The sequence below is a fragment of the Triturus cristatus genome, chromosome 4_2, assembly GCF_964204655.1.
Source record: "Triturus cristatus chromosome 4_2, aTriCri1.1, whole genome shotgun sequence".
NCBI classification, from domain to species: Eukaryota; Metazoa; Chordata; class Amphibia; order Caudata; family Salamandridae; genus Triturus; species Triturus cristatus.
The window spans coordinates 827709911-827737323 of NC_140586.1; the positions used below are offsets into that span (position 1 = coordinate 827709911).

General features: G+C 50.6%; 1 protein-coding gene across 6 annotated transcripts in view; it reads left to right on the forward strand.

Annotated features, from left to right (window-relative positions):
• The first annotated feature begins 18508 nt into the window (after positions 1 to 18508).
• Positions 18509 to 27413, forward strand: part of RNF220 (ring finger protein 220) — a 720811-nt gene continuing 711906 nt past the window's right edge. Inside the window, exon 1 of one of the 6 annotated variants that reach the window (XM_085602785.1) lies at positions 18509 to 18752. The gene's annotated coding sequence lies outside the window, so the exon portion shown is untranslated. The remainder of the gene's footprint in view (positions 18753 to 27413) is intronic. The other 5 variants (XM_085602783.1, XM_085602784.1, XM_085602789.1 and 2 more) reach the window with 5 other exon arrangements.

Sequence of the window (27413 nt, forward strand, 5' to 3'; positions counted from 1 at the left end):
GCGTCTGACAATGCCGTCTCCACCTCCTGCCAGGAACTCACACCAGAGAAGGCAGAACTGGTTCTGGCTGGGCACAGACACTCTCTGCCTAAGAGATCAAAAGATTTTTGGATATAAATATTGGGGCCCAGACCCCTGAACTTAAGAACTCTTTTGGATCAAGAAGACTGCCAAGAAGAAGAGCCGAAGAAGCTGTGAGGAGGAACTACCACTTTGCTGTGTGCTTTGCTGTGTGGACCTGCAGTGGCTGCTTCTGTCTTGGGCAGTGAAAGGACTGGACTGAACTTTCTGCAATCTGCTTTTGAGAGTTTCTCCAAGGGCTTGAGGTAGAGCTTGCCCCTTATTCAAGAAGTCTCAGGACCTACAAAGATTTCAAGCTCTTCTGCCATTGGGGACTGTGTGTTTTGTGCTGCAACAGAAGAAAAGCAACTTGACCACATCTACGACGCCGCTGCCGACTCCGTGTCTTTAAGGCACCACAGAGGGCACCACCGCAATGCCGCACTGTGACCCTGGTCTCACAGACGCTGCCTGCTGATGCCGCCACCGAGCCGCTGCTCACACCGTGACCTGTGGACTCCGCACCAAGTTCGCTTCACAACAACACCGTGGCACCGCAGAGGGCACTGCCACAACGCCACGACCCTTGTCTTACCGACGACGCTTGCTGATGCTGCCACCGAGCTGCTGCTCGCACCGCGACCTGTGGGCACCGCACTCCGCACCGCTTCGCTTCACGACGACGCCTTGGTATCCCCGACGACGACGCTCCATGCCGAAATCTACGCCGCTGCTTGTACCGTGGTTCGAGGGCACCGCTCATAAAGTTACACGACGCACCGCCCTCATCCCGATACCGCAGCCTTGGCCTACGATGCCGGCGCAATCGAGTCCAGTTCGTCAGCCGACGACAGCGCTTCAGAAACTACTAGGCCAATGCCTGCACCATGACCTGCCAGCACCTTGATGAGCACCGCCTTCATCTCGCACCACGACTCTGATCTCACCGATGACGCCATCTGACGCCGCCACCGACCCGGTGCTCGCACCGCGACCTGAGGGCACTGCAGCACCCGACGCCTGTCATCGCCAGCGCTCCTAACTCCATCAGAGAGGAGATCGACTTGCAACATGTGTGACTTTGAGGGCCCCGACGATACCTGCACCGACCTCTGGAACCGACGCCTGTGGACGCCGTGTTTTTGGAAGCTCAACGAGAGGTCATCGACGCCCTGCATTCCTAAAGGTACTGTTTGCGGGTCTTCCCTACACCGTAGCTGACCCACGACGCCGCGGTCAGCCAGAACTGTTTGGATTTGTTTGCTCACAATGCCGTGATAACCCCGGACGGAGCTATCAACATCAAGGAACAGTTTTTAAAGCTTATTTTGACAGCTGTAGATTTTTAAGTACTGTATTGTGGATTTTTATTGTTTTTGGTCTTGTCTTAAAGTATATAAAAATATTGGCTATTTTTCTAAACTGGTGTGGTGTCCTTTTGTAGTGCTTTCACTGTATTACTGGGGGTTATGTGCAAATGCTTTACACACTGCCTCTAAGATAAGCTTGACTGCTTGTGCCAAGCTACCAAGGGGGTGACAGGGGTTATTTTAGGAGTGTAACTCCCTTACCCTGACTAGGAAGAAGGGTCCCTATTTGGACAATGGTGCAAGCCCTTGCCAACTAGAGACCCCCATTTCTAACATGATTTTTCTGGTTTAAATTAACAATTTGATTTTCTATCAGATAAGGGGTCTAACCAATTGTTGAAATCTCCAGCAACAATAATATTGGGGTTAGAAATTGAAGATAATTTTAGTTTAATAGTGTGCCAAAAATCCAGATCAGATTTAACCAGCCCATAAATATTGAAGAAGGTGACCTGTTTATTATAGACCGTAGCATTACCCATCGTCCTCTCGTTTGTATTTTCAGAGATTTATGACATAGGATGGCTACACCACCCTTACGGTTAACAGCTGGAGAGAAAACAACCCGACCCACCCATTGACATTTGAGTTCGAATGATTCAACATCATTACAGTGGATTTCTTGCAAAAAAGCAATTTGACAATCAAGTTTCGATAAGTGAGAAAGTACCTTTTGATGTTTAACAGGATGACCCAGACCACGGACGTTCCACAATACAACATTAAACCTGTTGTTGTTTAAAAAACAGGGTACAGGCACAATGATGACGAATGGCAAAGACAACAGTGGAAACAAAAAGATACCGGTCGTCAAAAGTCGAATAACATGACGAAATAAATAAGAACATAAGGAAGTAAAACGAATAGGCACTTGTATAAATATAAAGACAGGAAAAGGGAAGTAGGAGAGAAAGAGGAGAGTGAAAGAGAGGATATAGGGATAGAGAGAATGAGAAGAGAATAAAGGAAATAAAGAAAAAAAGGTACAGATCAAGGACATAAAGCCAGATCTGAAGTAAAAAGAGAAAGAAACGTGAACCGGGCGTGTCAGCACCCAGAAACAAGAACAACAACGGAGAGAAAGGAAACTGAGAGAGGTAAAAAATAGAGCTGCTCAGGCCGCATAACCCATATTTGAATGGCAGAAAGTAGAGATTACAACCAGAAACAATAAGCCTAGAAGCATTAACAATTTAACAGATCTGAAAGAGACAACTAGTTATAGATTCCTTACCTTGTGAATTACCCCCAGGCGTCAGACTGGATCCGGAGAATTTTTCATCAGCAGTACCCCTGCGCTTTGAAAGGTGGCATCAGTTGGCTCTGCCTTCGTCGTTGGCGTCGTGGTCGCCGGAATGACGTCGCGGTAGCTACTTAGACTCCGCCCTCGCGCGCTGACGTCAGTTCTTTCTTTTTCCGAGCCAGCCAGCGCAGATCCGGAGAGAGTGGAGCTCCAGTCACTTTTTGACTGACTTTTTTGAGCCATTTTTGTCTACACCGTTTTGAGTCCTCGACTCCTGGTTCGCGTAGGGATGCCCGGTTTTAAGGCTTGCGGTTCCTGCCGACGGTTGATGTCAATGACGGATCCACACCGCGTGGGCCTGTTTTTCCTGTAACACGACCACGAGTCCAAGTCGTGTTCCGACTGCCGGACCATGAATCCGAAGTCTTTGCGGGAGAGGTCCCGAAATCTTCTCGAAGCCCGGCAGTCGGCTCCACGCCGTTCAAGGTTCCGGTCGCAGAGCCACCGCCACCAGTCTTCTTCAAAGTCTTCGCACTCCTCAGGTAAGTTGAAGCACAAGAAGAAGTCGAAGAATCATCGTCGCTCTTCGACTTTTCCCCGTCCGTCGGCTGATGCAATGAGGGATGCGGGCGGTGCCCATCCAGCGGCTCTGTGTGCAGAGCCCGATGGCTCGACTCTGAGTTTCCCTCCCTTCCCAGGACACGGAGTGACCCCTGCCCAGCTTTGAAGCTTTTACGAAGCGATGCATGCCATCTGTGGGCAGCCCGACTCCGCTGGCGCTCCTTTGCACCCCGCGGACTCGGCTGGGGGTCCTGGGCCTTCGACGCCGGCGGCTCCGGCCCCAGCACCGCAGGGTCCCCTTAGATCCAGGCCTAGATCCGGATCGGCACCTGTCGACCTTGTAACACCTCTGGCGCTGATTCCACTGGCACCGCGTCCGCAGCAGATGCCGGTTGTGTCCCCAGCCGGTGTGGACCCTGGCCTCCATCCTGATGTAGACACAGAGCCGGACCGGTGTCGACCGACGCCAAATCCAGCGCCGACGGGTAATTTTGTGCCCTTGTTCTACCCTGGTGTTCCTTTCAGGCCAGATTGGCAACCAGAGGAAGGTGAGGAGGACTGGGAGGGTCTGAAGACCCTTTGACTGACCAGTTGGAATATGATGCGGACTGGAGAGAGGAACTGGGGGAAACCAGTGATCTGGATACCTCCCCAGACCTTGGCATGTTGTCTCCTCCTCCGTGGCTATGGAGGAGGGAGCGTCTTACGCAGTGGTGTTGCGCAAGGCGAATGAGGTTCTCAACCTCAAGCTACCTACGGTGGCAGTCAGGACTAACCTCCTGACAGAGGTGCGTCAACCGGCAGCGAGCTCTTTGGAGCCCCTGCTGCCATTTAATGAAGCCCTTTACCGACATCCTTTTGGGCACCTTGTCCAGGCACAACACAGGGGTTCCTGTGGATAGGTTGATTGCCCAATGCCACTGCCCGTCCCTGGCAACCCCACTTTCCTTTCCCAACACCCCACCCCTGAGAGCTTGGTGGTCCAAGCCGCAATGTCCCAAGGCGCATTCCCTAACACACCACCTGATAGGGAATCCAAAAAGCTGGACCACCTTGGGAAGAAGATGTTTTCTTCCTCCAGCTTCGGACTGGGGTCGGTAAACACCGCATGTCTGTTGGGCCGTTACACCCACTCTGTGTGGGATACGGTAGTGCAGGTGCTGCCGCAGTGCCCGGAGGAGGCCCAGGCCATGCTGTCCAGTGCAGTCGCCGAGGGGAGAGACGCAGCCAAGTTTACCATCCGATGTGTGCTGGACACCGCTGACACGCTAGGCAGGACGATTTCCATGTCGGTAGCCCTTCAACACTATGCCTGGCTGAGGTCGACTGGCTTTTCCAGGGATGTCCAAGCGACCCTTATGGACATGCCCTTTGATGGCTGTCGCCTGTTCGGCGACAAAGTAGACAACGCGCTGGAGCGCTGCAAGGACTCTCAGGCTACGCCAAAGTCCCTGGGCCTCTCCACCACCCGCCCTGCGCAGTCTGCTTTTCGTCCCTTTCGTGGCTACGGAAGGGGTGCCCCGCCATGTTCCACCCAGAGCCACAGGCCGGCGCAAGCTGTTTAGCCTCTGTGCGGTCGGGGACGTGGGACCCACCGTCATGAGTCTGGGGGCCAGCGAGCAGGCCAGTCCACCACCGCCACCCTCATAATCCGACCTTTCAGGGCCACCAATCGCCAGTGGGGGGCAGGATTTGCCATCACCTCCCACACTGGCGCACCATCATGTCGGACAGGAGGGTTTTGCAAATAGTCCGAAGGGGCTACTCCCTCCCCTTCGAGACTACCCCCCCAGCCATGCCACCTCAGTACCATTGCATGTCGGAGGATCATCTGGCCCTTCTCATACAGGACGTTATGGTTCTCTTGGCCAAGGGGGCCATCGAGCGAGTTCCTGCCCCGGAAGTAGGTCATGGTTGCTATTCCCACTACTTTCTGGTGCCCAAGAAGGACAAAGTCCTGTGTCCTATCTTGGATCTCTGAAGGAGAAGTTCAAAATGATGACGCTAGCTCAGGTTCTTTCTGCCCTCGACCCTGGAGACTGGATGGTAGCGTTGGACTTGCAGGACGCCTATTTTTACATCCTCGTCCTGCCGGCCCACAGGCACTACTTACGGTTCACGGTAGGCCACGAGCACTTTCAGTTTACCGTGCTCCCCTTTGACCTTACCAGTGCCCCTCGGGTGTTCACAAAGGTGATGGTGGTGGTCGCAGCTCATCTGCGCAGATCAGGGGTTCCAGCGTTTCCCTATCTCGACGACTGGCTGTTGAAGGCAGGCTCGCCCCAGGCTGTCATCTCCCACCTCCAGACTACTGCGGACCTCCTGCATTCCCTGGGGTTTTCGATCAACGTGCCAAAGTCACACCTGACTCCCTCTCAGAAGCTCCTTTTCATCAGAGCGGTTCTGGACACAACGCAGTTTCGGGTCTATCCTCCCGAGCAATGAGTCTGGGATATTCAGGCTATGATTCGGATCTTTCAGCCTCTATCCCGGGTTTCGGTCAGGGTGACCCTGTGGCTACTGGGCCCGATGGCCTCCTGCATCCTGCTGGTGGATCATGCCAGATGGCATATGTGGGCTCTGCAGTGGGACTTGAAGTTCCAGTAGGCACAGCATCAGGGGAACCTGTCCGATAGCATCCAGATCTTGGAGGGCACTGCACGCCAATTGCCATGGTAGCTAACAAACCGGGATTGTGTCAACGGCAGATCCATCTCCCTTCCCCAACCAGAGTTCATAGTAGTGACCGATGCATCACTTCTGAGATGGGGCGCCCACATGAGGGATGTGGAGATCAGAGGCCTCTGTTCTCCGGCGGAGTCAAGGCGCCACATCAACCTTCTGGAGCTTTGGGTAATTTGTCTTGCACTCAAAGCACTCCTTTCCTCTGTCTGGGGAAGAGTAGTGCAGGTGTTCACGGGAACACCACCGCCATGTGGTACTGTAACAAACAGGGCGGGGTGGGGTTGTGGACCCTATATCACGAGGATCTCCATCTCTGGACATGGCTGGAGCATCAGGCCATATCCCTGGTGGTTCAACACCTGACAGGTCCTCTGAATGCCAGGGCGGACGAACTCAGCTGCAGGTGCATGATGAATCACGAATGGCATCTTCACTTGGAGGTGGCGCATGGTCTCTTTCAGCAGTGGGGAGAGCCTTGGTTAGATCTATTCGCCACCGAAGAGAACGCGCAATGTCAGCAATTCTGCATGTTGGAATTTCCAAGGCGGCATTTGCTAGGCGACGCTTTTCGTCGCGAGTGGAGTTGCGGTCTTCTATTCGCTTTTCCGCCTATACCACTTCTGCCTAGAGTGCTGAAGAAGATCAAGCGCGACCAGGCTCCGGATTGGGCATGAAGAGTTTGGTATCCCGAGCTGTTACACATGGCCATCGATCCTCCGATCCGACTGCCTCTTTGGGATGATTTTCTGTCCGCTTTCTTCTCCTCGCACTGCCGCCTCCGTTTTGGTTTCCTCTGCTCCGCTCCTTTCGCCGTCTGCTCCCTTTCCTTCCGGATCCCTCTCTCTTTGTTGGACTCCCGCCGATGACGTCACGGGGAGTTCCGTCGTCTTCCCCAGTGCTGCTAGACCGCAGACTGTCTCTCGGGTCGGGTGTGCGTTCTGTCCGTTTTCTCCCCACTTCCGGGGTGGCAGATCGTTCGACTCCTCACATATCTCCCCCCATTGGAATGGACGTTGGGGCCATTCAGAAAACAGGTGTCTTGTCCCCTGGTTTTGGATAGTCTGAAAAGAGAAGGGTTGTAAAGCAAGAAACCATCTTAGGATACAGGGGTTGGTGTCTTTGTTATTTGCGAGCCAGGTAAGGGGAGCGTGATCAATGAGAACTATGAATCTCCATCCCAATAGGTAATACTGTAGGGCCTCTATGGCCCATTTTATGGTTAAGCATTCTTTCTCAATTGTTGAATTGTTCACCTCTCGTGCAAAGAGCTTCCTGCTGATATGCAATACTGGTTTTAGGTCATTGCTATGGTCAGGTTGGTATAGCACGGCACCCAGACCGAGGCCTGAAGCATCGGTTTGGAGAACAAACGTGTGGTTGAAATCAGGGCAGTGTAACACTGGGGCTGTACAAATGGCATGTTTTAGGGTGGTAAAGCTGGTCTAGTGTTCTGGTGTCCAGGTGTGTATGTGGGATGACTGTTTTTTTCTAGGAGGTCGGTTAAGGGACTGGCTGGGGACGAGATATTGGGTATGAATCTACGGTAGTAGCCTATAAATCCCAAAAATGAACGGACGTCTCGTTTGGTTGTGGGCCTGGGAAGCGCTCTGATAGCCTCTACTTTGTCCAACTGGGGAAATATCTGTCCTTCCTTGTTGGTGTAACCCAAATACTGGATCGTATTGGTCCCTAGCAGTGATTTCTTTGGGTTAATGGTGAGGGCAGCTCTTTGAATTGCTCTGAATACGGCCGCTAGGTGTTGGATATGTTCTTCCCACGTTGGGCTGTATATGACGATGTCGTCAAGATACGCTGCGGCGTATCCTTTGTGGGGTTTGAGTATGCGATCCATCAATCTTTGGAACACCGCCGGAGCCCCATGTAACCCAAAGGGGAGCACCTTAAAGTGATATAAACCGGAGGGAGTCACGAACGCTGTCTTTTCCTTGGACTCGGGGGGATAAAGGGATCTGCCAATACCCTTTTGTGAGGTCATGGGTTGACATGTATCTGGCCGTTACAAGGCGCTCGACCATCTCGTCTATTCTTGGCATGGGGTATGTATTGAATTTGGTGATGGCGTTTACCTGTCTGAATTCTATGCAAAAGCGCAGACTCCCGTCTGGCTTCGGTACAAGCACCACTGGGGAACACCAATTGCTCTGGAGGGTTCGATGATTTTAGATTTATTAAGCATGTCCGAAAACTCCCTCTCTACTGCTTCTCTACGGGCTACCAGGATACAATAGGGTTTCTGTTGTACGATCTTTTTGTCTAAGGACACAATGTTGTGGTGGGCCATGGTGGTTAATCCTGATTTGGTGGAAAAGAGACCTGGAAAGGTCTCTAGTAGTGACGTTAGTTGATTAGTTTGTGTGGATGATAGACAGTCTCCCTTGGGTACCGGTTCGATCCCCGGTTTCTGGACCGAGAGGATGGGTAACTCCAAGGGTTTATTGGTACAGGTGAGATGAGCAGGGGTTCCCGGGGTGTGGGATGGTAAGGGGTCTTCCCATTTTTTTAACAGGTTGATGTGATATATCTGTTGTCCCCCGATTCGTTGGGGTAGCAACACGCTATAGGTGACTGGGGTTACTTTTCTTTCTATGACATACAGCCCTTGCCACTTCGTTAATAATTTGTCCTCCATAGAAGGAAGCAACAGTAGGACCTTGTCGCCAGGGGAGAATTTGCGTAGGCGACTGTTTCGGTCGTAATACCGTTTCTGGGCCCCTTGGGCCTCTTCCATGTGCTTGTGCACAAGGCCCCATAACTGAGTTAGGGAAGACCGAAGGTCGGCGGCATAGTGTGACAGGGGTTTCCCCTCTTCGTCCTCCTCCTCCTCCCACTGTTCTGCCGCCATGTCAAGCAGGGTCCTTGGTTTCCGTCCAAACACCAGTTCGAAGGGAGAATATCCTGTAGACTGCTGTTCGTGGGTCCTTAACGCAAAGAGGACCCGGGGTAGTTTCTGGTCCCAATCTCTCCCAGTCTCTGAGATGACCTTGCGGAGCATGCTCTTGATCATCTTATTATAGCGCTCCACAAGGCCGTCTGTTTGGGGGTGATAAACGGAGGTTCTTATCTTATCAATGCCCAGTATTGTACACATTTGTGTCATTAGACGAGACATAAAGGGGGTCCCTTGATCGGTTAGTATCTCTGATGGAAACCCCACCCTTGAGAAAAATGATATCATGGCTTGGGCTATCGCAGGTGTGGTCATACTTGATAGCAGGGAGGCCTCGGGGTATCTGCTGGCGTAGTCCAACATAACTAGGATGTAGCGTTGTCCTCTGGCCGAGGGTGTCAGGAGTCCCACCAGATCAATCCCCACCCGCTTGAAAGGGACATCTATGATGGGCAGTGGCTGTAACGGGGCTTTAACCACCCCCCCAGGATTGGTGTACTGGCAGCGAACCCATGCAGCACAGTGTTTGGCCACGTCCCTATATAGCCCTGGCCAATAGAACTTCTCTAGGAGATATTTCAATTTGTTTTCTTTACCGTAGTGTCCTCCCCCTCTCTTGTTATGGGCCAAAAGAAGTACGTGCTTCCTGAATGGTGTTGGTACTATCAACTGTGTACACGTCTGTGTCCCCCCTTTAACAGCTCTATACAGTAGACCTTTTTTTACAAAGAAATAGGGTCCTACCTGCTCTGGTTCTTGTTTGTGGACTTGCTCCCAGGCATGTGTAAGGGTGTTGTCCTCCCGTTGTGCCATACGGAAGCTAGCTGGTTTCTTTCTGTCAGTGTCTGTAAGGGAGAGAGGAAAGGCAGGACATGATAGCTGTGAAAGGGCAAAGTCTCTCTTATCTTTTCTTCTCTCTTGTCTGCTTTTTCTTGTCTTGGACTAGGGGCCTCTAAATCTACTCCACAATAAGGGGCCTCCTGCAGCCAGGTCCTGTCGTCCCTTTTTGTGTTGTCCAAATATTCCTGGAATTTAGGATGGTCGGTTTCTATGATAACGGCTTTGGGTAAGGTGGGTATCACCCCTACCCTTCATAACTGGGGATCCTGGTCTACTTCTAACAGGACCTCAGCCACTGGGTAGGCTTTGGTGTCGCTGTGTACACAGGTTACCCTCACTTGTTCTGTATCTTTTAACTGGGGAGGGGAAACCAAAGAGCCGTCCACTACTGTAACGTGGCACCCGGTGTCTAGCAGGGCTTGTTGTCTCTTCCCATTAAGCAGGGCTTCCTTCCTAAACTGATGAGGGCCCTTACCTGTTACGTATATACGACCCCGGGAGTATCCCAACTCCATTGGTCCAGCTGTTGGGATGCGGTGAGGACACTGTCTGGCTATATGCCCTCATTCCGCACAACTGTAACACTGTGGTCCCTGCCCGCTAGGACCAGGGGGCGGGTATGCAGGTCTAGGGACCGAGCGGGGAGGCAACTGGGGCTTAAACTCAGGTTTAGGAGTGCCTTTTGAGATTGGGTAGTACTGGGGCCGTGCTATTCCATCCTTAAAATCAGGCGACCTATGATAGGAACAAGCAATTTCTACCGCTGACGTGTAGGAGAGGTTGGGGTGTTGTTTCACCCATGACCGTGTACTGGGGGGTAGGGCCTCCAAGAACTGTTCCAGGTGTACTTTCTCTACTACTTCGTCTACCGATGAGGTATGGGGAGACAACCACCTATTCCCAAGGTCTCTAATCCGGTAATATAGGGCACAAGGGTTATCTCCCGGTCCCCACTTCTCTTTTCGGAATCGGCTCCTGTAGTGTTCTTGGTCGCATCCCAACCTCTCGAGGATAGCCTTTTCACGTCCTCATAGGCTGTGGTACCCGCAGGATTCGCTGCTTGATAAGCAGCTTGTATCTCGTCTGAAAGGAGTGGGGCAATGTACTGACTCCACCTTTCTTGGGGCCAGGCTGCTGTAGTGGCTACCCTTTCGAAGTAAAAAATATAATAATCCGGATCGTCCCCTTCTTGGAATTTATGAAGGACCATGCTGGGGACATTAGGGTGAACTCGGGTACTAACAATGGCGTCTGTAAGGCTCAAGATTGCTGTGTCATGCACCTGCTGGTTCGTAGTGATCAAGTCGGCCTGGTTTCTAAGGGCCCCTTGCAGGGCTTCTCGGTCCATTTGTGCCGTCTGGAACTGCTGTTCCAGGACCAGCTGTTCCAGGACCAGCTGTAGGTGCCGCTGCCCCTCAGCTAATTGGGCAATGACATCCTCAACAGGCATGGTCTGTGTCATGGTGCAACACGCAGGTATAGGTGGGATATCCCACTTCTGACACCACTTTGTAGGAGGGACGGGGACGTGGGTAGCAGAAGAATACACCACACGCGTATAATATCGGGATTTCAGGGGTTTTATTCTTTTATGTGACAATGAATTCCGGGCTCTTGTGTTTCTCAGTCCCATAACGTCCGTATTGTCCTTTGTACACAACAAACAAACAATGGTCCTTTACGTCAGGTATAACTTAAATTAAATTGGATCAGGGCTGAAGGAGGGGTTCTCTTGGCACTCTAAAGGGCTAACTCACAGCCATTTCAGCCTTCCTTAGGCTTCCCGATCAGCCTTCTCTTTTCAAGTCCCCTGTTGTAAATCACTTCCTTAAGGGCATTACTTATTTTTTTCCTCCTGTTCCCTTCGTAATGCCCCACTGGGACTTGAACTTAGTTCCAACTTATCTTATGTGCGCTCCCTTTGAGCCTCTACACAACTGTCCTCTTAGGCTTCTGACCTTGAAGACTGCTTTTCTGGTTGCCATCACCTCTGCACGCAGGGTGAGTGAGCTTCAAGCTCTTTCTTCAAAACCTCCTTGTAGGAGGGACAGGGACGCGGGTAGCAGAAGAATACACCACATGTGTAAAATACCGGGATTTCAGGGGTTTTATTCTTTTATTTGACAATGATTTCCGGGCTCTTGTGTTTCTCAGTCCCATAAGGTCCGTATTGTCCTTTGTACACAACAAACAAACAATGGTCCTTTACGTCAGGTATAACCTAAATTAAATTGGATCAGGGCTGAAGGAGGGGTTCTCCCTGGCCGTCTTCTCAGGCTTCTTAGGGCTTGGTCCTGGTCTGGCTGTTTCTGTCACGTCTTTCCAGGGCACTAAGAGATAAAGGGGAGAGGAAAAGACAAAGGATAAACACGATTTAGTGCCAAGCTCTTCGCTTTTTACTCTAGGTACCACCACCACCGAGCGTTGTGTGGGAAGGGGACAAGGTGAGCAGTGAAGGTTGGCCCGTTTGTATCTTTAATCGTAACACTGTGTCTTAGAAACCCCGTACCTTCCCACCACCCCCACCAGAATGCTCCACCCAATGGTACTCGCATTATGCCACGACCCGCACTCTGGGTCGTGGCGTAGGGACCCGGGGCATTCTCCCTCTTCTCTGGGCCGCCGGGTTCGCTCGTTGTATCCGCTACTCCTGTGGTCTTGCGCCTGCTGTTTCTTTCTGCCTCGAGCTCTTCAGAAACTTCGCTTTCTTCTCCTCGCACCTCCGCCTCCGTTTTGGTTTCCTCTGCTCCGCTCCTTTCGCCGTCGGCTCCCTTTCCTTCCGGATCACTCTCTCTTTGTTGGACTCCCGCCGATGACATCACGGGAGTTCCGTCGTCTTCCCCAGTGCTACTAGACCGCTGACTGTCTCTCGGGTCGGGTGTGCGTTCTGTCCGTTTTCTCCCCACTTCCGGGCTGGCAGATCGTCCGACGCCTCACACTCCTTTTCTGGCTGTTCATCCAGACAAGGTTGTCCTTCGAACTCGTTCATCCTTTCTTTCCAAAGTGGTTACTTCTTTCCACATTGATCAAACCATCACTTTGCCCACCTTCTTTCTGCCTCCGCATCCTTCTAAGGGGGAAGAGATGCTCCACCGTCAGGATCCAAAGTGTGCGCTTTCCTTTTATTTGGATCGCACAAAACAATTCCAGGTGGATGATCAGCTCTTTCTTGGCTACGTGGGTGCTAAAAAAGGTCGGGCCATACACAAAAGGACACCCTGTAGATGGGTTGTTTTGTGTATCAAAGCTTGCTATTCTTTGGCAAAGAAGGATCCTCCTGTGGGGCTATGTGCCCATTCCACTAGGGTGACTGCAGTTACCATTGCTTTGGGACGGGGAGCCTCCCTCAATGATATCTGTCAGGCAGCGACACGGGCATCTCTGCACACGTTCACGAAGCACTACTGTCTGGACAGCCATGTCCGGAGAGATGGCTTTTTTGGCCGTTCTGTTCTCCAGGACTTTCTGGTGTGAACTTGGTTCGCAGACCTACCTCCGGGGTTGGTATTGCTAAGGTATCTATTCACAAGGTAAGGAATCTATAACTAATTGTCTCTTTCAGATGAACAAGATAATGATATATCTGTAAGAGACATAGATTAGTTATAGATTCCTTACCACCCCACCCATCCTCCCTGTTTCTGCGAACTGACTTCTAGGGTTAAGGATTTCCTTTCAGGGCCCTAGTTTTGCGCACCAGTGGTCAGTGTCGTGCATGGCTCTGCGCTTCTGGCATGTACAGAACTGATGTCAGCGGGCGAGGGCGGCATCTAAGTAGCTGCCGCGATGTCATCCTGGCGACCACTATGCCAACGACAAACATGGAGCCGACCGACGACACCTTTTGACGCGCAGGGGTACTGCTGATGAAAAATTCTGCGGATCCAGTCTGACGCCTGGGGGTAATTCACAAGGTAAGGAATCTATAACTAATATATGTCTCTTACAGATATATTGTTACCGTAAGTAAGTAACTTTTTCGTAAAGGACATTGAGCATTTGTGTCCATAGGTGTCTTAGTAATTGTTTACAGAAACGATTTTAGCTTAGATGGATCTTCGAATGAGCGAAAGACACCTTCATATGTAATTTTACATAGACACGGATGTAATATGCCATAACGGATCTTCATGGATCTTAGTTGCGGACGAAGTGATAGGAATTCTTTACGTCTGGCTTTGGTTGCGTTGGAAAGATCCTGTGATATAAAGATGTTATGACCAGACAATTCAAAGCTTTTCTCTGGCATCTATTAATACATGCATTGGCTCGGTGAATTCTAAGAAGAACATTATGATACCACGTGGTCTGTTAGATTGAGGTTGAGGGCGACCAAGACAATGTGCCCGCTGGATCTTAAGAGGGATAGAAGATTGAAGGTAGAGAAGGTCAGGCAAAAATGCCTTTAAGGAGGAAAGAAGATCAGGAGCTTCAACATTTTCAGGTAAACCATACAGTTGAAGATTGTTCCTTCTGTTGCAATTTTCAAGATCCTCGGTATGTAGTTTAAGTTTATGAATTTCTTGTTCCAGCAAGGGTATTTTAGTAGTCACATCCTGAAGACTACTTATACGTTGTTCCATTTCGAGCATTTTACCTTCCATGTTGATCCATCTGTCTTAAAACAGTTGTAATTTTACATTAGTGGTATTCAAGAATGTTTTTAGCGCACAAAGTTCTTCTAAAATTGAATCCAATACCGGATTAGAAGATGACTGGACCGGAGATGGAGTATCATTTTTGGCTCTTTTAGGTTTAGTGCCAGATGAAGATGCTTTTGTGATGTTAAGAGAGTCACTAGCCATAATGACGATATGTACCTGTCGATGAGGTAGCTTTTTAATAGTAGAGATCCTGCTCATAATATAGGTGATTAATGATAGAAAGTTCAATGAAGTTATAAGGTGGTTCAGTCACTGTATTAATGAATGTCACAATTAATTCTCAGGTGACAGGATTATAACAACATAGCAAGCTATGAAGTAGATAATTATAAAGGTACACACTAACTTGTAAATATGCAAGGAAACCGGATGTGAAATGACTTCTGAAGTATCGCCTCACAATGTGTGCATTTACTCACATCCCCTCAGGCTCAAACTCATGAAGGAAAAAGTGGGACCAAATCAGTAGTTCCGTTATGACACATATACACAATAATTATATATATTAGTATATGTATTAGGGTTATTAGGCATAAAGGTTGAAGAAAAACTGGAGATGAAGTTTCATTTGCAAGGATCCAGGTGTTCTTTGCCAAATTCAATACCAAAGGAGATACATTATGAGAAATGCGCTGACAAAATGGCGCCTCTATCCGTGAGGATCCAAGACATCTCAGTCTACATCCTGAGCAAATGAAGGGTGGGAACAATGACCCCCCTTGTTCTCCCGCACCATTCGCTTCTTCCATCCACAAAAGGCGCCCTCTAGAACCTTTGCTGAAATGCTCTTATACTTCTCATCAGCCGCATGCCAATGATGCTTGACACAGACCGAAACAACCTCTGGAGAAGTCAACCTGCCTGTTTATTCACGTGACAACATCCAATTCCAAATATATTCTTCCTTTATGATATCATAATAATTTCCCTCACACAGAGTTCTTGGTTAATTGAAATTGAGATAAGCTCACCTAAGCGTAGATTGCTGCATTAGAAGTACAAGGAGATATTACGAATGTTGCACATACAAAATGGCGGCTGCTCACTTCCGAAGAGCAGCATCTCAGTGAAGTCAGTAAAAAGGCGAGCTGCAGACTCACCCGCTGACTCACATGTGTGCTGCCACATAGCGAGGCATAAAACCAGCCTGGGAGTGCAGAACGAGGACTCAATGCGGCCGAAAATCACCTCCAGGGCCAGACTGGCCGTAGTGGGCACTAGGTGTTTCCTCAGTGGGCCGCCAGGGTGGGGGGTGGTTTTGGGCCCCTAGGGGCCGTTTTTGTTACCAGGCTGGTTTTGCAGCATAACTGCAATATCGGTCCCTGTAACAAAATCGGCAGAAACTGGCCCTTGCAAACTGCTCGACCGTACCCCCAATCCCCGGGGGGCCAGCCGAGAACTATGCCAGAGTTGGTTTTGGTTCCCAGTCCGGCCCTGATCAGCTCATGAGCTCCGTGAGGAGACTGAGCTCAGCAGTCCGCCACCATCTTGCGTAGGCGCATAAGCCAAGCCCCCTCTAAAATGATTTCTTGAATATAGGTATTGAAGCATAATTATGCTGCTGAGATTTAATCGTATTCCATTAGTGCCAACATGGGACCATATGCAGGCATTCCTTTTGCAGAACATGTATGTCTCCCTTGTATGAGTGGCCTCCTGTACTTTAACCACACGAGTTTGTCGGGCCTTTAAGGAAAGAGCCTTTTGTGTCATTTGTTCTTACAATATGATGTCAGATCTTCAAGCGTGGTTTTACTTGTGTGCGGGTCCCCAGAAATGAACATATTTGCCAAGGAATTTTTAATCTTTTCATTTTCTTGACTTTTTTTGAGGTGTTGTGTTTTAACCAGAACAGTCTGTTATGTATGTTATGTATGCTATGGTGGCCTCAGACGATGCCTAGACCATTAAAGTCTTTGATACCTTTCCAGAAGTGTTTGTATACCACTGTCTGTACAAGTGGGTCAGGAATCCATCCTGCCCTATATACCGCTCTGTGTGATAGTGTCCAGGTCAGGCCCCATTATACCTCTCTGTTTACCATTGGTCCAGCATCCTCTTCTGAAGAAGGCTGTCTGTACCATTGCTCCAGACACCCTCCAAAATGCTGATGTGCGCTCCTTTTACCATCGCCACATGACGCCTCCATATACTGCTAGGTAAACCGTCATTATAGGACACCCACACACAGCTGTGTGTAACACTGTTTCCGGACTTCCGCCGTCCTATATACTGCCACGTGTGCAGGTATTCGAAACCCGTCTCCCCAATACCCCGCTGGATGCCCCTCCCTCCACCTTGCGCCTACATGTACGATTGTTTCAGGCACCCGCGCCTTCTGTACCTCTCGGTGCGCCATTTTTTCGGGATCACCTCCTCCCTTATATACCTTTGTGTGATCCGTACAATGGAATATATAGTCCATATTTACTGCATGCCCTTGTTCCATTCGTTCTAGCCCCGCTTACCGGGCTGTGTGTGTACAATCCGCCATCCCCATCCCCGTCCTCTCGACGGTCTGCGGGCCATTGCCCGAGCGCCCATCTATGTCCCTGCTGCTCCCGCCTCCGTTTACCGCCGTGTGTGCGTCTTTGCTAAAGGCCCCGTCGCCCATATATGCTTTGTGCTTTCCATTGCTCCAGCAGCGACGCGGCAGGAGTGAACTGTGCGGGCCACTGTGCGGGTCTCGTGTAATTTGATGTCGTGGTCGAGCCCAGTAAAGAAGCCTTGCTCCCTATCAATACGCCTTGCACGAGGAGATCGCAATGTTCAGTCTCTGTCGCCAAGTCCCATTTTCCATCAGCCCATGATGAAGATTCGCCTGCCCGTGTCATTGGAGGTAACCGGGTGCAGTCAAAGGGCACTTGAACGAGTCCCTCTGTTATCAGCCGTGGGCCTGTGGGCCGGGGGGTTGCGGCTGCGCATAGAGCTCTACTCTGCCCTTCACAAATCACGGCAGGCTGATGTGTTTAGCTGTGTTCTGGGGCGACATTTACTTCCACCCCCTCCAATTAGCATCCATAATAGAGAGATTTATGTTTGCGCGTGCACCCCGAGCGTGTAGAGCCAGGAGCGCATAAACAGGCAGTCTGTGACTAGTACAGACACACAGAACAATCCCTGAGCAGGGGGCACTTCCCCAGCATACAGGGTGCTGCTGCTGCACATTTACAGAAAGAAATCACTGGAAGAAATCCTGCCAGTCTGTAGGTGCCATTTTTGCCAGTTGACAGACCATTCTAGTGTATGTAGCACCTCGAGGTCAACTCTCAGATGGCTCCGTGCGCCCGGAGGAGCGAGGACTAGGGCGGTCGCAAGAGGTAGTAACACAGCCGAGCATGTCTTTGTATATATTGTGATTGACAGTAGACTCCCTAGCCTCGAGCGAGTGGCCCTGCTTCTTGGCAGGCTCTTATGTCGGTAATTAAAAAAAAAAATCAGATAGGAGTTCAGAAACAAAAAGTATCTTAAAACACCAACAATGGCCGGCCACCCCCCTCAATGGGTTGACTGTACCCCTGTCTCGCTGAAACTTATTAAAAAAGAATAGGACGCGGCCAGTTTCTGGATTGTAAAAACAGTGAGTAATGCCTAATGATGCCTTCTTGAACACACTCTGTGATATGTATAAAATATATAGCAAGAATGTGAAATGCTGCTGTTAAGTAGGCAGGCGTTGTAGTCGTTCCTCGAGCAGCTCCTTGAATGTTACTGTCCAAGCTTCACGAGCTGTACACACCAGACATTTGGAAGGGTGCAGGCGCTGGATGCTCGGGAAGGCACAGAGAACATTTCCTTCTTCACCTCTTAAATACAGACATACACATAAAATGAACTGCCCCTGGTTCCATATTTAGATCTGTCCCTCCAGAGTTGGACGGTTTCAAGGTGCTGTGGTGGCTGTTTTAAATGCACAAGTTAAAGCTTTAAGCCTCGAGTCTGAGGGAGGGGGAGGGGATGGGAGGGAGGGATGTGTTTTTCTGAGACTAAAGAAGCCCGTGTGTGTGTGTAAGCGGGCGGCTGGAGTGCTAGGCACTTGATTCCAGCCGCAGCTGCGAGCGCCCCTTGGCCTGGACTCCATTTCCCGAGCTGCCTCGCTGCTCGTTAATAGATGCAGTGTGGAGTGTGCCTGTCCGTGTGAGCTGCCAGGAGTCTCCTGAGACTAGTGCAGCAGCTCAGTCACTGATCACAGCCAGCAGCACCGACAGGCAGAGCTGCTTCCTCACTCTCTGGCGCACAAGCACGTTTTTTTCCTGCTGTTTTTTCCCCCTTTTGGAATCTGGTCCCTGGTGAAGCTTTATTGCACAATCGGCATCCAGTGGGACGAGCAACTTGCACCCAGGAAGAGGACAGTGTATGCCTGGACTCCCTCCCGCGGCGACGGCAGCGCACGAAGTGCAGGCAGAAGAGGACTCCTAGCAGTAAGTAGCGCTCTCCACTGGAGTGCACGTGTGTCTTTTTAACGGGGTAGCGGGCTTGTGGGGATGAGGCGTGTTGTCCTGCTCAGGAAGTCAGTGCTGAACTTTTTTGCGGCCGTGCACATCTGCAGCGTTGCTGCAGCTTCCTGGTCGGGCAGGACTGGAGCCCCCGTGGGTACCTGCGGGCTGTGCTGCCCCTGCCAGTTGTGGGGGTCTGCAGGCACCGCGCCCCGCCGCCCCGGCTCTGGGAGCGAGGAATGGAAAGAACTCTTCTCCCATTGATAACAGCTCCTGCCTGGCTCTGCTTGTCCCGGTCCGGCTCGGAACTGAGGCCGCTCATTCAGAGAGCTCACCTGACGGAAACCCGACTGATTCCATCAGAGCAGCGTCGGTGGGGTGGATGTTTGGGGAACCATTGCTCCCTGCTCGTGGTGGTGAGTGTCAGGAGTGTGGGGCAGCGAGCCCAGGCGCTGGGCAGGAGTCACTGTAGAGCTCAGTCTCTCCTTACAGGCACACTGAGCTCCCGTGAAGGCATACTGAGTTCCAGTGCACGTTAACTTAGTTCCCGGCGCAGACACTTAGCCCCACGCCCCGTGTCCTCTGAGCTGGCCGTATATGTTGTCTGAACACCTAAAGGCACTCTCAGATCCCCGCATGTGACCTGTTAGTCCCGCGTCTGTGTTCTCTTCGCTCCCCTGCATGCACTGTTATCTACCCGAAAAGGGACACTTAGCTCCCTCTGCACAGTAATGTTATCTAAACGTGCAGGCACTCTACATGTAATCTTCGCCCCCCTTACAGACACTCTCCAGGTACTCTTAGCTCAATGGAAAGCGCTATTTTCCCATACAGACACCCGTCAAACAATCGAACCTCCCTGTACGGACAACACTGTTATCTACCCGTACAGGCAGTAGGCACCTGCGAACTGCACCTTTACAGGAACACTCCAAGCAATAATACGTTCCTATACTATAATGTTATCTGCCAGTACAGACAGTCTACACAGGCAGTTTTTAGCAAACTCCACAGTACGGTTATCTACCCGTAGAGGCACTGTCCAAGCAACCTTAGCTCCATGGACAGTACTGTTATCTGCTCGTGCAGGAACTGCCAAGACTGCCAACTCTACAGGCAGTCTTGGCTCCCTTGCATGCACTGTTACATGTAAAGGCACTCTCCAGGTACTCTGCTCCATGTGCAGTGCCGTAATCTACCCGTACAGGCACTCTCCAGGTTCTCTGCTCCATGTGCAGTGCCTTAATCTACCCGTACCGGCACTCTCCAGGTTCTCTGCTCCATGTGCAGTGCCGTAATCTACCCGTACAGGCACTCTCCAGGTTCTCTGCTCCATGTGCAGTGCCGTAATCTACCCATACAGGCACTCTCCAGGTAATGTTAGCTCCATGTGCAGTGCCGTAATCTACCCAAACAGGCACTCTCCAGGTAATGTTAGCTCCATGTGCAGTGCCGTAATCTACCCATACAGGCACTCTCCAGGTAATGTTAGCTCCATGTGCAGTGCCGTAATCTACCCAAACAGGCACTCTCCAGGTAATGTTAGCTCCATGTGCAGTGCCGTAATCTACCCATACAGGCACTCTCCAGGTAATGTTAGCTCCATGTGCAGTGCCGTAATCTACCCATACAGGCACTCTCCAGGTATTGTTAGCTCCATGTGCAGTGCTGTTATCTACCCGTACAGGCACTCTTCGGGTACTCTGAGCTCCAGGCGCAGGGTTGTTACCTACCCCTGCAGGCACTCTCCAGACAATCTTCGCTCCCTGTACAGTACTGTTCTTTCCGATCATTCAGGCACTCGCAGCTCTCTGTACACCATCGTAATCCACCCTTACTGGCACCCTCCAGGCAGTTTTAGCTGTCTATACAGCACTGCTCGCTACTTCTGACCCACTCCCACCCCTTTACCCCTTTCAGTCTGAGCTTAAAATTCAAACTTTCTAGTGTTATTTCCTTACACTTCTTTCAAAACATGAGAGTAGGGAAGGCAGGTCAGATAATAAAAAGCAGCCCGGACCTTAAAAAGAAACCGAAACATGGAACATGTCCGCTTCAGGGAGCCCTGCTGCCAGCAGTGAACAAATGATGAAAAATGCATCATTCCCGGACCACCGAGCAACACACAGAAAAACGTACTTTTGATGTCTGTTGTTGTTTAAAGAACGGGTACTAAGGGGGTAACAACGGGGAGTGAGAGCTGCACCTTAATACGATCCCCACACTTCCACTCAGGAGTAAGTGGTAGGGCAAGGTAGGTGGGGAGACATGTGTCTCTTTTATGAGAATCACGCAGACCCCCCAGAAACGGTGCACCGGAGGATGTTCACAAGATGTCTCGCGCCCCGCGGGGCTGTTTTTATGAACTTTGTAGCGGGAGGACGGTGGATGAAAGTTTGTAAATAAGCAGGGGGCGCGGGCGCCTAAATCCTCACCTCCAGGACTGGATGTACATAAAAGCCCATCTGTGCGCCTCACAAAGGGCCCATTAGGACTGTCTGATTCAAGGGGCGCTAAGGGCTGAGCTCCCCACCCCACACAGGAAGCGCCCATGGTCACTTATTGTTGCAATAAAACCTTCAGCTCTGCCCGCTCGAGCCGGCGGACCGGGAACTCCCTGTCTGTGGGGTTTAAGGCACGGAGAACTTGGGCCGAGAATAAGGGGCCGCGGCTCGAAGAGAATTGTGTTGTCTCTATGAAGCCCCTCGTCTCGTCCTTCTTGCTTTTTGGGGGTAGAAACAGTGTGTTTTTTTGCACAGGGAAGACACCCTTCGAGGTGATGGGAAAGGCAGTCACACAGGCAGTACGTGTCATCCGAAACACGGAGGAGATAACGGTGCGCGCCCCGTCTCCCTTCCACAGTGTCCATTACATACTACTTCGTGGGGGTGCTGTGCATTTTTTGGTCTGGGTCCCTGTGTGCCAGCCTAGCAGGGGGACGGGGACCTCTGGGGCACGGCTATGGGAAGACTTCGATAATCGTCCCTTGTAACTTTCTAAACCGAGGATGTTAGGAAAGCTTCTCGTTGCCGCTGTGTGGATCCTTCACAAATGAACGTAGATCGAAAGATGGAGAGAAACACGTGAAATAGGGGTCCCCACGCCCCGCGTGGAACGGAGCTAACCCCTGCCAGAGAGGGGTGGCCGCCTGTCGCTTGTTTGTTATTTTTCATCTCTATTTATCTCGGCTGATTTGAATCGAATCCTAGGCCCTGGCACCGGACTGCCATCTTTTTGTTGACGTTTGTTTTTTCTTCTGTTAACTTCTACTTCGCTTTTATTTATTTTTTTATGTTTTCTTTCCCGGACACGCGTTCACGCGGTCTCCGAGCGCATCTCTTCGCCCCTTGCCCGGATAGTGCAAGCGGTGCCGTCTGAGGCTGTGCTCAACAGGCCGGGGGAGGAAGCAAACCTCGGACGGAGAAAAGCCAGCCTAAAATACAAGCCAGACAGACAACACGGAATCCCGCCTCCCAGAGAGCATTGAGAGCGCAGGTTTACGTATTTCTTGTTATAAGTAGATGTAAGGAGCCAAGTAAGGGATTCGTTCTAAAGTGTGTGTAGGTGCGCGGAGAGGGACTTAAACAGTAACTGTATTCTTAGCTTTTATTGTGACCTCCCTTTTCCTCCTCTGTTTTTCGTTTTTTTCTACACCCCAAATCGGCATGCTTGCAACAGTTTATTATTTACTGATTTTAGTTTTTTATAGATTCGGGTTCTACATTTTCACCCAGACAGGCCAGACTCCGGCCGCTCACTTGACTAGCAGACAAGACACATTGTCATGGCACTAGTTCGTGTTTACTTCCATAAATCAGGCCCTGCGTCCGCCAGAGCGGTGCATGCTCGCGGCCTCCATCTGCCCCTGCGGACCGCAGCCGCAGCCCGTCCACGTCAGTGTGTCCTTCCAGCCAGCCCCGGGGTGCGCCTCTGCCCCAAGCCAGATCCGCCTCCGATTCCAACAAATGAAACCCGTTTTAAAACGTTACTGCCTGTGAACCATTTTTGTCATTTTAACTTTATTTTGGTTACTACAGTCCGCCTCCCCTTCCAAATGAGTTTGCTGTAAATATAAAAGGAGGAAGTCGTTTAGACTTTATTTGTTCCCAGCCGTCTGGGAAATCCACTTGTCTGTTTATTTTTAAATTATTTTTGGGATGTATAATTTGTTTATTAACGAGGGCTCCCGTGAATCTGTCCGCATTCAGTGTTTTTAACAATATGGACCGTTTATATATATTTTCGAAATGAGGAGCGAGTCCACACATATATCATTAAAGGTGTCTCGAATCTCTGCACCCATCATATTTAAGATTATTTTCTTGCAGGACAATTTGTGCAAATAGCCGCCATTCGTCCACAGTAATACAAAATACTCTATACTGGAAAACAGAACACATATGATACGCTGCGGTTTAGCCGAAGAGCTTTATTTGTTTTTCGGTATCGGAAAATACACTTAAATCGGTTGACTAATACATCGATTTGTCTGCAATGTTTTGTGTCAGACCCATTGTCGATTGGCTTTGCTGGTGGCTATTTTTTGACTCGCCCAGCCCGGTTTGTGACGCAGGGGTAAAATAAGTGTCTGGGAAAAAATTACAGAAGGCTGCAAAAAGAAAAACGTTTAAATACTTTATCCTGCTACTAAAAATGGGGGAAATCATAGGAAGCTGCTCTAGAGATTTCAACGTTAATTTTAAGGTTTAAATAGCAAAGTAATGACCTATTTATTTGTTTGTATGTGTATGTACTCGCGTTTGCCTTGTTTGTGTGTGTCTACTTCTTTTCTATACGTTTCATAATGCAGTTTTGCAGCCTGTCCGTTCCTGTAATTAACAGGTGTTATTACTCGATTGAAGAATACTCTGAGAGCCGAAAGGAGGGGCTTTTCAGAAACTGCATATTACATTTGAAGTTGGGATGTAACCATTTCATAAATGCAAGAACATCCATAGAAAAGATCTTCTTAAAACTGCTCTCGATTTACCAACGTCGGAAGAATGGAAGCTTGAGTTGGCCTTGCTAGAATATTAGCCCGTGACCTGCAGGTCGCAGCAGATGTCAGTGCCAGTTTGACTCAATGACCCCTCTTGAGGGCTCCATGTGCCGGTGTACTTTGCTTGATCAAGAATCTCATCTAACCTGGATACCTTGCCCTCTGTCTTTCTCGATTAGATAGATAGCTAGATAGCTAGCTAGCTAGCTAGCTAGATAGAGATAGATAGATAGATAGATAGATAGATAGATAGATAGATAGATAGATAGACAGACAGACAGACAGACAGACAGACAGACAGACACACAGGTATTTCGCACCTTTATAAAAAAAAAATATATAGCTGACAATGAAGAGCCATACTGCCTTATTTTGGAGATGTCATGAGCCCTGGGGGGGGGGGGGGGGTTGCTGCAGCTGCCTTAGAGCGCTTGGTTGCCCCTCTCATTAAATGCATCAGAGCTTTGCTTATGTTTATATGTTTGGAACCCAGGCAGACACGAGTGACCCGGGCCTGCACTCCAAGACCATCCTTGCATGACCCCTGGTTAAGAGTCTGGCACGGGGACACGGCTCTGCTCTCTGGCTCAGAGACGAGGCCTGTGCGCCCAGGGTCCGGCCTCCGTGGATTTGTTGTTGAAAAGTTCCTTGGTGGCTGGGTTGGTGTTGGTGTATCGAGTGATTTACACGGGTCCTGCCCACTGTGACCATGAGGCACTGAGAGCACACGCGCCCACGTACATGCACACAGTCATTTTTACCTGTGTGATTGCAAATGTTTTAAATGACTCACCTCAGATCCAAAAGATGGTAATTAACTTTTTCTTTGCAGAAAAAGTACTCATTTGCGGGAGCACTCGTTCCTCTCTCGCCCGCTTCTTTGTACCCTAGCTAGTTATATTGTTCGTCTGAACTAAAGACAAATAAATCAGGATAAAATAAATATGTATTTCATATATTCATTAATATGTAGAAGTTCAATCAGAATGAATTGCCGTTAATAAATCTAGGTGCCTTACATTAGTTTTAATAAAATACACACAGTTGAGCTGGGTCACGGAGGCGACTGCAGACACGATAGATGCCCCCTTTATTTAGCCCTCTATAGGGTGGGGGGGGGGGGGGTGCCCCTGCGCCCCCTCCACAGGCAGGTTCGCGCGCCCCTTCTGGCTCCTACCCCTATTCCCCGGCAGCCCCCTCCACAGGCTGGCTCCCACGCCCCTTCTCCTGGCCATGCCTGAACCGACTCTGCTCCCCGGAAAGTGGCCTGTGATTTATTTGGTTGCATTTTCGATTTCTCTGGTCGGCTCTCCTTTCTCCTCCTTTCAGCAGAGATGTCAGCTGTTATTACTCGGCATCGATCTCTTTGCAAAGTGAGAAGTGAACTAAAATTAATGTCAATTCCACTGGCCGGATCAATAGCCGGAGTTATTTTAATCTGGATTTGCACGAAGTGCTAAATTAAAAAGATTCGGCGTGCATGACGGGAGCTGGGGTTAGCCCGTCCTTAACCCCCTGCCACACTCGATGCGTCGCGGGGGCCCCAGCCCTGGCCCGTCTCGCTGCCCTGAAGCCGGACCTCAGCTGTTCTGCTCTGAGGACCCGGCCCTCTTGGGCAGTCGGGCGGTGTCACGTGTGAAGTCCGACCTGAACCTGCCTTCTTCAGGAAGAATCCGTGGGAGCCGTGGGACGATGCGATGCAGGCCAGCGGGTCTATTGCTGGCCTCGTGAGATGTTCTAAGTTTAGACCCCTGGTGAAGGCAGAACCCGTCCCATTGGGCTTGGGTGCTGAACTTAAAGGGTGTTAAATGTTTCTGTGCACACAGGCAACGAGAGAATGTCCGTCCGTCCATCCATCCCTCTATCTCATCCTTGCTCTTTCCCTCAGCCCCCGAGTATGGTTAACTTTCTGTCTCCTTCTCTCCACGTGAAATCCTTTTTCGGCGATGTGTTTCTCCGTGTGTCTTTCCCTGTGAGAGAGTCTGCTGCTGGGGGTTCGGAGTGACCTGTCCTGTCCCCGCCGCTCTTCTATCTGGCATTTCTACTTCTCCTCGCTCTCCTCACACGCGTAGATCTTACACTACTCCTGTGCTCTAAGCATAGGCGCGCTTCAGCATTCGTGCAGTGCACGTATAGAGATTGTCATATCTGCAATCTCGCCCAAGAACCTTACAAGGTCTCCATACGGAGATGGCGAGCGGTGATGAGTCCCGCTGCATCCCGGATAAGCGCGTGGACAACCTCCAACAGCGCCTCATAGCAGCGCCTTACAGGGCAGTGATAAACGAAGAGAAATGCCGCGTCTCAGACCTGGCGGGGAGACTGGACTAAACGACGTGAACTGCAGGTCTGAGTGTGAAAAAGGAATAGCGTCTGCAGCAAAACTTCAAATAAAGCAGAAGCAACGTACATGAAGCCGCAGCGGCTAACACGGCTTCTAAAACAATAACAACGCATCGGAACCAGAACATCTCCCAGCGCCTGAAAGAGAGCTGTAAAGATCGTGCCTTAAAGGGGGCTGCTCCAAGATCCGCTAGAAACGATTAGGACATGAGCTGGCGGAGAGCAGAAACTTCCGGCCTCAGAGCCAGCTGAAAGACACCTTTAGAGCAGGCGTGGCGCTGGGCACTTGGAAGGCGATGCTGGTGCCGGGGAATGCACCAGCTCTTCCTCGGGAACTAGTTAAAGCGCTCATCTTTGGAAGAAGCCCATGAGCCACAGGTGCCTCGAAGTCAGAGGTCCCTCGGGTTTGCAACTCGCCTCGCCTTTTGCCTGTGATTACACGCACGCGCGTGCGAGGCACGCCCCGTGCAAGAAATGCCACCTACGAACGGACGCAGCCTTGGCATAGAGAGCAGGCTGCGATGTATGCGAAGCGCCCTCTGCCCCTCCGCCCACCCCCCTCTGTTCATGCAGGCTAAGTGGCCAGCACCCCAGGACGACAGCAGTCGGAAGTGCTGCTAACATGTTGTGCTAAATGTTAATGGTTCATCGGAGGCGGCTTACAAATCTATTTAGGAGCGCCGAGTGGCTCCCCTGATCCATTCTCCAGAGATGTATCCTGAGCTGTGCACACGAGGGGGCAGCAGCGGGGGGAGCCCGGATACCGGGCACACGGCAGAAAGGCTGCCAGCCCCCTGCGTGGGATCAACAGTGTGTACAAACACGCTGCACACAGCTGTGTGACTGGCTGCGGGGGATCCGTGGGTCTACACTGACACTACTCTGCATATGACCTGCGTTTGCCGACACATCCGTACACGTCAGTGTCTCGTTGTTTACACGGTGTTCAGCCTTCCTCGGCGGATAAAGGAACTGAAGCGTGGTGAGATACACGAATCTGCCCAGGATCCCACAAAGTGGTGTCCCAGGGGAGCTGGGATCAGAGCCCCAGCCTTTGATTCACATTCCTTGATGCAAAGCACCCCAGCTCCCTGTCTGGGTAGCGGCCCTCTCTCTGTTTCTGTGTGTGCTGAGGTACACTGAAAGCGAGCCGTTTCTTTCAGGGTACAGAGCGTCTACCGAGTGTGTCTGTTAATGGTGTAAGCAGCACGAACATTTTCTGAATATTTACATTACAATTCTGCTGTTTGAGTTGTCATATAAAATAGCATTTTGGTTCTGACGGTGACGCCATTAACGAAACC